Source organism: Haematobia irritans, chromosome 2 (genome assembly GCF_050003625.1).
Source record: "Haematobia irritans isolate KBUSLIRL chromosome 2, ASM5000362v1, whole genome shotgun sequence".
NCBI classification, from domain to species: Eukaryota; Metazoa; Arthropoda; class Insecta; order Diptera; family Muscidae; genus Haematobia; species Haematobia irritans.
Genome location: NC_134398.1, coordinates 33,624,922 through 33,635,482, shown reverse-complemented (window position 1 = coordinate 33,635,482; position 10,561 = coordinate 33,624,922). Strand labels below are relative to the sequence as shown.

Sequence of the window (10,561 nt, the reverse complement as noted above, 5' to 3'; positions counted from 1 at the left end):
AAGACTTGAAGTAAAAAAATTTTCCTACGTTTTTCGACTTTTACTTCTACGTACAGACGGTCTAAATATTGCTTGCAAATATTTGAACGCAAATTTCTCATTTGAAAGAGAAATGGATGGGTGTATTTTTAAATTGAATTTTATATACAGTAACAATTTAGAAAATTTTAATTTGTTGAGAAAACTTTGTAAAATAAAAGTCAAGTTCGAAAATGTGGTATAGGAAGTTCAGGTTAAGAAATAGCCGTCATATAAACCGAACCCCCAGAGTTTGTTTTTTTTTTTTTAATTTTAGCTACGAGTGTCAAGTAGGGTGGTCAAGGGTCCAGGTATTTTTCCATATTTTCCAGGCAGATGAAATTGAGCTCAAGAACATTAAAACAAAATTTATTAGAATGCGTTAATTTCTTCTCTCGCTTCACCCTAATATCCAGCCATCGAATAAGTATAGTCTTGTCTAATTCATAGGACATATCTTTACTACAAGGTGTTTACACTGTTCACTCTTTGTGGGTATTTAAGAGGAGAAAATTTACTTTTATTGACACATTTGTGTAACGTACCGTTAAAGCTTGAAATTAAGTATTTGTTGGTAACATAAATGCCAACATCAATATTTGTTAAATACTTTGCAAATGACGCCCAAAAACGTTGCCTACATCCTAGTATGTGATGACACTTGTAATGAGTGCATGTAATATTCCCAAATGTAAAATTTCCTTCTTCATTTGGTCGAAGTTTATTGATGGTGAATAGGAATTCAGCAGATGGTGTTGACAGATCTATAAGTTTGGAAAATTTAAGAATTGAATAGATGAGAAGATGTGATCACAATTTTGTCTAAAATATATTAACAAATAATTGTGCAATATTTTAATGTGGTGTAATGTATAATATAAAATACAACTGGTAACAGCATATGAATTTTTAGGCATTATGAGTTTTATTAATGTTAGAGAATATTATATTAAATATAATTCGTTTATAATATTAGCAGAATAAATTAAACAAGTACAAAAGTTAATACTTAGCTCCCTTTCAACATTTTTCATTGTAGCGGTTTACTCAAAAATAAATAGAAAGGGGATTTGACGGCAGAAATTTTATTTCTATATAAAATCTTGTCAAAATTTTATTTCTATAGGAAATATTGTTAACATTTTATTTCTATGGAAAATTTTGTCAAAATTTTATTTCTATAGAAATTTTTATCAAAATTTTATTTCTATAAAAATTTTTGTCAAAATTTGATTTCTACAGAAAATTTTATTTCCCTAGAAAATGTTGCCAATATTTTATTTCTATAGGAATTTTCTTCAAAACTTTATTTCTGTAGCAAATGATGTCAAACTTTCATTTCTATAGAAAATCTTCTCAAAATTATATTTCTATACAAAACTTTGTCAAAATTTGATTTCTACATTTTATTGTCAAAATTTTATTTCCCTCAAAACTTTTGTCAAAATTTTATTTCTATAGAAAATTTGATCAAAATTTTATTTCTATAGAAAATTTTGTCAAAATTTTTTTCTATAGAAAATTTTGTGAAAAATTTGATTTCTAAAGAAAATTTTGTCAAAAATTTTTTTCCTTAGAAAATTTTGCCAAAATTTTATTTCTATAAGAATCTTGTTCAAAATTTTATTTCAATAGAAAATTTTGTCAAAAATTTGATTTCTAAAGAAAATTTTGTCAACATTTTATTTGTATAGAAAATTTTGTCAACATTTTATTTCTGTAGAAAATTTTGTCAAAATTTTATTTCTATAGAAAATTTTGTCAAAATTTAATTTCTACAGAAAATGTTGTCAAAAATGTATTTCCTTAGAAAATTTTATTTCTATAGGAATCTTTTTCAAAATTTTATTTCTATAGAAAATTTTGTCAAAAATTTGATTTCTACAGAAAATTTTGTTAAAATTTTATTTCTATAGAAAATTTTGTCAGAATTTTATTTCTATAGAAAATTTAGTCAAAATTTTATTTCTACAGAAAATTTAGTCAAAATTGTATTTCTATAGAAAATTTTGTCAAAATTTGATTTCTACAGAAAGTTTAGTCAAAATTTCTATAGGATTTTTCTTCAAAACTTTATTTCTGTAGCAAATGTTGTCAAACTTTCATTTCTATAGAAAATTTTCTGAAAATTTTATTTCTATACAAAACTTTGTCAAAATTTGATTTCTACATTTGATTGTCAAAATTTTATTTCCGTAGAAAATTTTGTCAAAAATTCATTTCCTTAGAAAATTTTGCAAAAATTTTATTTCTATAGGAATCTTGTTCAAAATTTTATTTCAATACAAAACTTTTTCAAAATTTGATTTCTACATTTGATTGTCAAAATTTTATTTCTATAGAAAATTTTCTCAAAATTTTATTTCTATAGAAAATTTCATCAAAATTTTATTTCTATAGAAAATTTTGTCAAAATTTTATTTCTATAGAAAATTTTGTCAAAATTTTATTTCTACAGAAAATTTTGTCAAAAATTTATTTTCTTAGAAAATTTTATTTCTATAGGAATCTTGTTCAAAATTTTATTTCAATAGAAAATTTTGTCAAAAATTTGACTTCTGCAGAAAATATTGTCAAAATTTTATTTCTATAGGAAATTTTGTCAAAATTTTATTTCTATAGAAAATTTTGTCAAAATTTGATTTCTACAGAAAATCTTATTTTCGTAGAAAATTTTGTCAAAATTTGATTTCAACAGAAAATTTTGTCAAAAATTTATTTCCCTAGAAAATTTTGCCAAAGGTTTATTTCAATAGGTATTTTCTTCAAACTTTTATTTTAATAGAAAATTTTGTCAAAATGTTATTTCTGTAGAAATTTTTGTCGAAATGTTATTTTTATAAAAAATTTTGTCAAAATTTTATTTCTATAAATTTTTTTTTCAAAGTTTTATTTATATAGAAAATTTTGTTAAAATTTTATTTTTATAGCAAATTTTGTCAAAATTATATTTCTATGGAAAATATTGTCAAAATTTTATTTCTGTGGAAAATTTTGTCAAAATTTTATTTCTAGGGAAAGTTTTTTCAAAATTTTATTTCTATAGAAAATTTTGTCAAATCTTTTTTTCTATAGAAAATTTTGTTAAAATTTTCCTTCTATATGAAACTTTTTAAAATTTTATTTCCATAGAAAATTTTGTCAAATCTTTATTCCTTTTGTTAAAATTTTAATTCTATAAAAATTTTGCCATAATTTTATTTCTATAGAAAATTTTGTCGAAATTTTATTTCTATGGAAAAGTTTGTTAAAATTTTATTGGTATAGGTTAGGTTAGGTGGCAGCCCAATGTATCAGGCTCACTTAGACTATTCAGTCCATTGTGATACCACAGTGGGGAACTTCTTTCTTATCACTGAGTGCTGCCCGATTCCATGTTAAGCTCAATGACAAGGGACCTACTTTTTATAGCCGAGTCCGAACTGCGTTCTACATTGAAGTGAAACCACTTAGAGAAGCTTTGAAACACACAGAAATGTCACCAGCATTACTGAGGTGGGATAATCCACCGCTGAAAAACTTTATGGTGTTAGGTCGAGGCAGGAATCGAATCCACGACCTTGTGTATGCAAGGCGGACATGCTAACCATTGCACCACGGTGGCTCCGGTGGTAGAGAAAATTTGTGGAAAATTTGGAGTGGATTATTTTACAAAATCTACCAAAACATAACAAATTCTACACAGAAAAAAAGGTGTCTTGTTAATTTTAGGACCAGGTTAGCTTCCACATAGTTCAAAAAATTTACTGTAATATAGTTCATTTTTCGTAACCACTGCGAAAATTAACTTAGCTAAAGGAAAACTTATAAAAATTGAGTAAATGTTTTTTAGTTCACTAACTACGAAATGGGACGGATTTTTCCTTAAATAAATTTCCAATACAATAGTTAATGCATCGTTGATTGTATTATAAAAAGACATAGGCAATATAAAAATCTTACTACGAAATGTGGACAATTTACTAAGAAAAATTTCTGTATGGAAAAAAATTTTTATAGTAAAAATTAACTTAACCACAGTACCGATTCGTATGGCGGCTTCCTACAGCTTATTTCGGTTTTTACTATAAGTTGGAGTAATTTCCTCACATTGAAAATTTTAGATAAAGTAGAATAAAAAGTAGTTAATTTAATCCTTGACGTGTGTATATAATTTTTTATGGATTCCTCGTAAATTTTGAATATATTTTACCTTATCCTATAGATAGAATACCAACTAATCAATAAACGTGATACTGGAAATTGAAGTGAGAAGAAATTATGAAATTATTGCATCATCTTTTTTTTTTTGTTTGTGTTTGTTATTGCGATGATGTTATGGAATGTGTGTTGTTGGTATCTTTTGTGGTGATAGTTGTTTTGTTGCAATAGCGAGATCAGAAAGGGATCATGTGTGTGTGGAGTTGTTTTTCTTTACATATGTGTCCTTTATGACTATTTGTGTCTTTGAGTTTTATTGGTGCATTCAGTTCTGTTGTTGCATTTATGAAGCGCACACGTGGTGCGCTTGCGTGCGGTATTTGTGTTTATTAATAAAAATACATTTATTTCGTAACATTTTAGAAACTGATAAGTGAATGGTGTGATGTTAGAGAAAACAAAAACACTTTATATTGATAAAAAATAAATAACTCTAAAATAAATCACATATTAAGAAATCTATTAATTTCTATTAATAATTTAAAATTAGTGCGGTTTTAAATTGGTTTACATAAAAATATTCATAATGAGTGGTAATAAAATGATCTATATTTACTCTACATCTGGATCACAGTACAATTTTTTGAGTCTATATTTTTATGTTATAGCGAGTCCTTAAGGTGTGTACTAAGTTCGAGTTTAGGTGCTAAAATCAGAAATAAATCAGTAAGAAAAGTATAAAATTATACGCCTTCGATGCAAATTTAAATATAACTTGATGGAGAATAGCTCGAAACAAGTTTTTTATAAAGTTTATATTCTTTAAATGGATTACACGATTAAGACCAGAAAATCGTTTTTAAGCTTATGTAGAACGCTGTTTTTTAATTTAATATGATGAATTGTTTTCAAGTTATTCCAATATATATAGCGGAAGTCCCTTAATTTTGAACATAACCGTATATCTCAAAAAGTCGAGCTCTTAAAAAAACAAGTGTAAATTTGGATTCAGCAACCTCAAATTACTAAAAATTTGATATAAATTTTAAATGAACACAAAAACGGTTCAATTTTGTTCCCATGTATTTCTAAAGAAAACTAATCATGAAAAATTGGGATTTTAGCCACTAAACTCGAACTTAATATCCACCATAAATACTAAATGCTATATTGACAAGTGGAAATTATATCTAATTTTATAATATTTTTATTTCATTTATATTCTGAGAAGGATTTCAAAAATGTCCCATTTGTGCATGGATATGATTCCACTAATGTAGTAATTGGATGATTTTTTTTTCAATGTGGTAAGTTTTTCGTCCATTTGTAATAAAGCCAAAATTTCTATTTATTAAAAATAATTTTCATTTGCAGGATGACAGCAAATCTAATGGTATTTTTTGGAATCTTCTTACTGTTTAATGCTATCTAAGCTGATATCCCTATTGGCTCTAAGAAAATTCTCTTGTAAGTTAAAGATCAAAATACCATAGAATTTGATAATATTTTTATATTTCATATACCTTTTTAACTTCAGAGGCTTATGACGCAAATCCACACAACAAAAACTAGCGAAATCGGTGAAATTGGACAAAAATGAAATGATAATAGCAACTTATGGCATATATCTTTCATATGGATAGAAAATGGAAATTGATATTAATTAGTTTCATTCTACTAACATAGAATATTACTCTTTTGAAGAAGCAATTACTAACTACGGAAAAGTAACAACATACAGCGTACAAATAAAAACATTTCTTTTATTGTATATCATAAGCCATAGTTTTATGTAATATAATAATAATTTTTTGAAATAAAATACTGGTAGTTATGAAAAATTGTCTTATATTGTACGAAAAATTTCTTAGTTGTATACAGGCTTGTTGTACCTTTAATTCCTAAATTTATTTACTTCTTTGAAAATTATACTGATAAATAGTTTATTTGAAACCAATTTCTAAATATAGGATTCCCAAAAACTTGTTCATTTTTCTGGATAGCAGGAATTTTTGAATGAGTGTAAGTACATTCTTCCCTCAGCGTAGTAAGAATGAACTAAAATACGATGCAATACATAAACTTATTTATAAGAAAATCATGAACTTATCTAGATGAAAAAAATCTTTGGCGCCAAATCATGGTCATTCTTACTATGGGTTAGTTCATTTTTCGTAAACAATAGTAAACTTTTTTTTCGGTGTAGCAATCTAGCAAACAGTTAAAAATCTACACCGAAAAAAAGTAAACTGTTCTATAGGAAGAATAAACTAACTCGTACGAAAATTGAACTAAATTTTACTTCACATTTTGAGATTTCCCCAAAGCGTTGTTAAAACCAGGAAAATTTAATGCCCTGTTGTACTTTTTAACTGCAGTTCACGAAATTATACCCTCTATTATACAAGAACAGATGAACTAAAATTTAAGAAGAAAGTCATTGGCGCCAAATCATGACCATTTTAATCATAAAGTAGTTCATTCTTACTATTTTTGGGAATCGTACGAAAATTTTCATTTGCTTTAGTTCGTATTGATCTTATGTGTGCGATCATCGAACTTTATACTCACGTTTAGTTCATAAAATTTTTGAGACATACTTAAAAAACGAAAATTTCATTGGTCCGTGGAAAATTTCGCAAAAAATAATAAAATTTAACTACTAACAAAATGTTTTTTTTTCACAATAAAAATAAGTTAAATTTAGCGTTAGTTTAACTAGGGAATTTTTTTTTTGTGTAAAATTTTTGGTAGAATTCTAGCAACTAAGTATGGCTATATCATAATCTGAATCGATTTCGATGAAATTTTGCATTTGCAAATTTGACGACTATCGATTATTGAAAAACGTAATATGACCCCATTTATCGAAATCGGTCGATACATATATCTGGGGGCTATATATAAATTTTATCCCATTTTGCCTAATTTCAACATGAATTTGTCATTGTGACAAAATTAGCAATGTACCAAATTTCATGAAAATCGGTTAATAATTGCGAACAGAAAAAAATCCTGCGAGCAACAAATACATAGACAGACGAACGGATGGAAACCAAGAGCAAGATCGATTCTGCAGGTGATATTTTATGGGGTCGAAAATCAATATTTCTGGAAGGCACATTTTTTGACAGATCACAGCATAGTTACTATGTTAATTCTACTCCCTGTGCAAAACTTCACATAAAGCGGAGTACAAATTTCACATCTGTGGTCATATGAGTGTAAATCGGTCGAAGGATATATTTGGGAGCTTGATCACAAAACTGTGTTTACAGACAGAAGGACATGACTAGATCGACTCAGGGGCCCACTACCTTCATTGGTTTACAATTTCTTCTAAATTAAAAAAAAAAAAAACATTATCAGTTTTGCTAGTTTGTTATATCACGAGAAGAAAAATGAAAATTCGATAAGTGCAATTTGTATCCTAATTTTATTTTTTTATAGAGCCTAGTTTTAAATTCAAATGTTTCCCAAAAATGTCTTCATTTTAAAGAAACTGTATCTTTGGCTCAGAATCTATACCCAAAATCCTTAACGGGAAGGTCAAAGTCTTTGAATTCAAGTAAAATTCTGTTTGAGTGTAGAAGAATTTTTAATTTTATGTTCATGTTGTTTTTAGATTTCCTATATTTTGCTACATTTAACTGTGCAAAGTTTAATTGTTCTCATCAAAGATTGAAAAATGGTAATTTCTGTTCACAAGAACTTCATAGGAAGTGGAATATCCATTTTTCCACTTCCTATGAAGTTCTTGAAAGTCTCAATCGTAGGATGGGCTTAAAAAGAAATGTTTTTGGAACAACTTCAATTTTCTTACTTGGGTTCCTATTAGAAACAAATTGTTGCCATATTACTGCATTTTAGAGATTTAGTATAACAAGCATTTTTAAAAAAGAAAAGGAAGAGGGAAAGGAGGAGGTATAAAAGACAACCTGCAATTTCACAACCACCAAATGATCCTCACTCTGATAAACATCTCAATAAGTAAAGCTTCTGATTTATGAACTCAACAGTGACAATGATGTGAACATGAATAAAGAAAAACAAGAAAAGAAAAAACAGACACAAACTAAATCAGCGAATGCCTTCAATTTAACTTAGCATTGATTTAACTAAAAAATGTTAAATGCATACACCTCCCTTTTGGACATTTAGGTTGGTCCGTCCGTACTGACGACGGACGACAAAGTTTTATGCATTTACGATTTCAAACATTGATAAATGCAGATGCAACAATGGTGAAACAAAATGTAAACCAAGTTTGGAATAATCAAAATTTTTTTAAGAAACGCATATGCCAATCCAATCGACGCACAGTGGGATGAAATTTAAGAAAAGTGCTAAAATACTATCGTTTTCCGTTAGGTAAAGATAAATCTTAGAATTGGGTTGGTTAGAGCTGACAGCCCTCATTGATAAGCGAGAAGTTCACCAACTGTGGTAGTAAAATAGACCGAATAGTCTAGGCGGGCTTGTCTGACACACACAAAGAAGGAATTTCATCATTTCAATCATGTTTCCGTTGTCCAAGGATTTTATTGCAGGTTGACTGTCTGAGTATATAGTAATGCCAATATTGCTTGGAGCATTACTTCTCAGCCAATTCACCACTTCTCTTATTGCTAATATTTCAGCCTGAAAAACACTACAGTGATCGGTAATCTTTTCGCTATACGAAGTTCCAGATCTTTAGAATATACTCCGAAACTTGGCCATCCAATTTGGAGCCATCAGTGTAGAAATCTCTATATATTTTATTCCCCGGGGTCCGTGTACACCATGTCTCAGTGTTGGGAATTAGAGTCTCAAACTTTTTATCGAAAAGTGGTTTCGCCAAAGTGTAATCCACTACGTTAGGCTCATCTGGCATTATTTTGAGGACCGAACTGTGACCGTAACTTTTTTCCGACCACAGCGATAGCTCGCGCAACCGCACAGCCCCTATTGCAGCTGACTGTTTGGCCAAAATGCCTAAAGGCAATAGATGCAGTATGACATTAAGGGAGTTTGTTCCTGTCTTGCTGAATGCACCTGAGATACACAAGCACGCCATACGCTGAACTTTGTCTAAATTTGTTGGCTGGTGAAGTGCCGGCCACCAGACTACAACACCATATAGCATTATAGGTCTAACCCCTGCCGTGTATAGACAATGCACAATTTTTGGTTTTAGTCCCCACTTTTTCCCTATTGCCTTTTTGCACGAGTATAAAGCTACCGTTGCTTTCCTCGCCCTTTCTTAAATATTAAGCTTAAAGTTCAGCTTCCTGTCCAAAATAACGCCAAGGTATTTTGCACACTCACTAAAGGGAATTTCAATACCCCCTAAGGAAATGGGCCTAACCGTGGGAGTTTTGCTATCTTTGCAGTACATGACTAGTTCTGTCATTGCAGGATTTACCCCAAGACCAGGTGGGATTTGAATGATCCAAAGCTATTTAACGCCCATTTTATTCTAGATTCTGATACAATTTCCACGATAGGAAACGACCGCTGAGCCACTGTGGCACCGCCAGTGCATGGTTCAACCGTCTGATTTCCGGGAAAATGTGTGTCCAATAGTACCTCTAGCGTCTCCTCACTGGAGATTTTCAACAACCGTCACATCAGCCGTTTCAGTCGAGTCATCAAGAATATCCTCTTCAGAGATCTCGGTGACTCTCGCAATAACCATAGGTTCAAGTTTGGTGAGTTTTGAGGCTGTAGAAACCTCCTCTTGCATACGGCGTCTATCCAAGTCTGCATCTTTGGTATCTCCCTCTACTTCGCAAGAGGATCCGCTTATTTCTGATTCAGAAAGAGGCTTGTCGAATCCTTTAGCTGATCGTTTTTATATACCTTCATTTGTATATAATGAAATCCATAACATACACGGCCCTGAGACTTTGGTAGATGTGACAAAGACTGAGTGTTCAATATAAACACTGCATGCCGTCTTGGTCCATCTACTTCTTCCAAACGGCCAACCTTCCAATCAGCTGTTGGAAGATCTGGATTGCATTGTTTCAGTCAATTTAAAATAGATTTAGGGTCAGGAGAGTTTGCAGGTATCCACGCATGTGCTCTAGGTCTAGCCGGTATGTCTTTCTTCTCGACTAACTCTAGAGCAGCTCCTTCCCAAACTTCACCAATTAGTATCAGAGCAGCTTTAAAACATTCTATAGACCTCTGGTCCTCAAATGCGACTAGCTTAAATCGTCCTTGATACCAACCAGCCTCTTGGTGTCGAGGATCTGGGCCGGGAAACTTTTCCAGCACCTGTGAGTAGACGCCAGACAAAGCATTCTCAATTTCCCCCCATTTTTGCTTTGGAACCATACCGTCTAATGCTCCTTTATTAATGATAGCCATCACAAGGCTGTCTTTAGCAACTGAGGCAAACGATCGTTGATCCCTT

The 10,561-nt window shown here is 30.1% G+C and overlaps 1 long non-coding RNA gene across 1 annotated transcript; it reads left to right on the top strand.

The window, feature by feature from the left end:
* Positions 1-5,046: 5,046 nt before the first annotated feature.
* On the top strand, positions 5,047-5,761 carry LOC142227469 (uncharacterized). Its single transcript, XR_012719847.1, has 3 exons — positions 5,047-5,465; positions 5,533-5,625; positions 5,696-5,761. It is a non-coding gene; the product is annotated as an uncharacterized LOC142227469 (long non-coding RNA).
* The last annotated feature ends 4,800 nt before the right edge of the window (positions 5,762-10,561 follow it).